This window comes from Platichthys flesus, chromosome 10, assembly GCF_949316205.1.
Source record: "Platichthys flesus chromosome 10, fPlaFle2.1, whole genome shotgun sequence".
In the NCBI taxonomy this organism is placed as follows: domain Eukaryota; kingdom Metazoa; phylum Chordata; class Actinopteri; order Pleuronectiformes; family Pleuronectidae; genus Platichthys; species Platichthys flesus.
In genome coordinates this window covers 25,496,811-25,500,126 of record NC_084954.1, presented here as the reverse complement: position 1 = coordinate 25,500,126, position 3,316 = coordinate 25,496,811, and the positions used below count along the sequence as shown (strand labels likewise).

General features: G+C 38.2%; 1 long non-coding RNA gene across 1 annotated transcript; it reads right to left on the bottom strand.

The window, feature by feature from the left end:
* Window positions 1-926: 926 nt before the first annotated feature.
* Window positions 927-2,720, bottom strand: LOC133961474 (uncharacterized). Its single transcript, XR_009922017.1, has 3 exons — window positions 2,671-2,720; window positions 2,066-2,119; window positions 927-1,808 (listed from the first exon to the last, which is right to left on the bottom strand). It is a non-coding gene; the product is annotated as an uncharacterized LOC133961474 (long non-coding RNA).
* Between the last annotated feature and the right edge of the window lie 596 nt (window positions 2,721-3,316).

The following is a 3,316-nucleotide window of genomic DNA, read 5'->3' as shown; positions in this document are numbered from 1 at the left end:
TTCTTTGTCTTGTCAAGATGGTGTTCTCAGATGCCGACAGTGGATCTTACAATGTTGTGGTAACGCAATGGCATTTTACTGTAGAGGACTTGATGATGATGACCCCAGTGTACCGGTCATATCATTTCAATCACACTGTTATTCAAGTAAATGTAATTGATTTCTACAGACATAAATGGCTTTTCAATAAACAAGCACCATGATATTACATAGACATATTAATCGTTTGTCCATTCACTACAACATCCGAAGACATGTGTCATCTGATTTTTATTATTGCAAATACAAAGTGCATATAATGTCATATATGTAATCTCTTCAAATGAAATGTTTTATGCATTAAAACAATACAGCGTTGTCCTTGCTCTCATATTTGTGTATGGCATACATCCTGATAGTGGCTCCTGACGTTGTCAATGGATCTGACAACTTCTGATGTCAGGACTCAGTGCCATCTTAATGAAGTGGACATTATGATGACAACACCAGCTGACTGTTCACTGGTGTTAGCCTGTTGACAGAGATGAAACCCAGTAGTCAATAGGCTCGTAGATGGAGTCCCATTTCCATCATGGCACTGTAGTTGCTAGGCAGATTTCATGCGGCAATTTGAAGGTGTCTCAGCTCTGCCCCCTAAGCCAAAGTTCACTTTGGACAATGTGATTCATGCCTAGTTGTGGTTACATGACAAAACGCTTGAGTTTGTGCAGTTGCGCCCAGAATAGAGAGGGACAGAGCAGAGACGGACGGCAAGAGAGATGCTCATTTCCCAGAGCAAGAACACTGATTGAAACCACACAAAATATTAGACTCCAAAACAAGACTGTAAAGCTTGTAAGTCAAGTTTATTCACACACACATTCTTGCTATATTGCATATAAAATCCAATAAATATAGTTTTCCACAAAGGACAAATGTATTGGACTTTCTTCACAACAGCGCCATCTACATCTGGTGTTCCAAATGTAGAAACACCACTGAACTAATTCATACCAATCGCAGACTACATATGTAATGTTGAAGTACTTGTCCATTAAATGCAACCATTTAGACAAATGACATGGTTAGTTTGATTTTTGTACATATATTGGGATAATATTTTAATATCCCACAAATAACTAATGTGACAACCAGTGTAAACACAGTTCTTCAATTAATTGTATAATTATGTTTTCATACTGAGGGAAGTGGAGAGACTTGATGTGGACTGTTATCAATAGCTCTGTGGGAAATTATCACCTTGAATATTACAGATGAGGTAAAAATACATTTTCTCTATTTGTACAATGTTGTATTTCTTTCCCTACTTTTATCAAAAGTGACTTCAAATATGTACATTTAACCATGACGATACAAACCAAGACCACAGTACAACGGTTCTATCTGAAATCTGTTGTGCTTCATACACAACACAAAACATTCTTTAACAGTGCTGTTTTTGTCTTCATAGATGAAGAACTGCAGCACCTGATGTCCTCAGCAGCAACATGGTGGAGATCTGCAGCGTCATGCTGGTCAACACGTGGACGACTGAATCGTCATCTACACAACACTTCTAAATTCCTCCCTTAACTAAATATGACCTGCAACTGTTTAGTGGTGGTGGTCATTGCAAAGTGTCATGTATAAGAGTTAATGTCTATCTTCATTATGGTTGGTTAAAAAAATAAACATTTATTAGAACAATGTGTATTTTTTGCTTTCTGATTTTATACACTTTCGAAAAGAACCCTGTGTTTAATATTTCTGCTTTGCCATAAGAGACACAACATGGTCGTCACAGCTGTGTCCTTCAGGCTCGTCTGTCCCTAATAAAAATGATAGGAAACACAAAATATATCATTATTGTACAGGAAGTGTTACTTTTGAACAAGTGTGTATTCTCATTTTCTGTGGATATTCAACTATGTATTTGAATATGCTTTTGGATTAAAACGTGCACCAGCATGACAATAAATGTACAGTATGGAGTTATTTCACATTAAAAGTATTGCATTATAATTAAATACATTATGTATTATGTGCAATACTTTGATTGTTTGTAAGTAATGAAACAGGTCTGTACCTGGAGTCAATGTTCAAACTGGTTGGATTCAAGTTGTGTCTCAGGCTGAACACCCTAGAGGAACATTGACCACAAATACACAGATATGTAAAGTCATACATGTGCCAGGTCAACTGCTTAACAGACTTTTACATGGTAAAAATAAAATATTACTTCAAAGTTAAATCAATTCAGCTTAGGAAATAGGTAGTGCATATTAGCCTACAATTCTGTATGACACTGTCTGTTCTAGTAAAGTTACAAGGCTATGATTTACTCATATTTCACAAAAGAATTCAGTGAAGTCTGTCTGAGATTAACGATTTAAAGAGTGTAGGTGACAGATTCAGGTTTCAGCCCGGAAACTATTTAGCCTCCGGGCTAAGCTAACTACCAACCCACATACAGTCTCCTGTCTCAGATTCATTCTTATAAACTAACGCTTGTCTCTGCTTTGTTGACCTGCGTTCATGGTGGTGTGTCAGTGACAGCTGCCATTTGCATCTAACACGATCGCAGCTGGTATATAGCTTACGAATTAGCGTTGCTAAGCTAGCACGCCTGATTGAAAGGCACCCTGCGAATCACTGCGAACACATGGAAATAAAATACTCTACGTGACTTACCACAGAAACAGCAGCGCAGACGTCTTTAACGTGTCCCTCAGAAGAACAAGCTGAACTTCAAACCGTGTTTCTCATACGATATGGGAGTGGAAGCCGTGCACAGTCTGATGAGGCGCGTGCTGCTCACTCTATTGAGCTGAAATCGCAGAACGGCACCAGGAAGTAACGCTCGTCCCTGTGACGTCACGTGAATTTCAAACATCTATATCGCTTAAACCAGGGAGTTAAAAAAAAATACACCCCCCTCAGAGTTGTCATGAAGGAAGAACTAAGCGATTGAGACTAAAACCAAAGTTTGAGCAATGCTGTAAAAGGTTTAATTCTCCGCTGAAGTTGGCCACCCTGTAAACACAGTCTGTTAATGCATAGATAACACAAACCATTGTCTGACACTGCCATCTAGTGACTAAATATTGCAGCACATCTGCCAGTTATAGATGTTTTCATTCTTCAAACTGGAAGCCTCACTACGGTCACACGGATTGATGAAAAGTTTAAATTCTGATAACTTTACATCTTCATCTTGTTTTGTAGAGTCTCATCTAAATTTTAAGTTGATCTGATGAAAGCTGTCCGACTAGTACATAAATATATAACATGTACCAAAAACAAGACATTTCCTGTTGCCACCAGGGGGCGCTGTGAT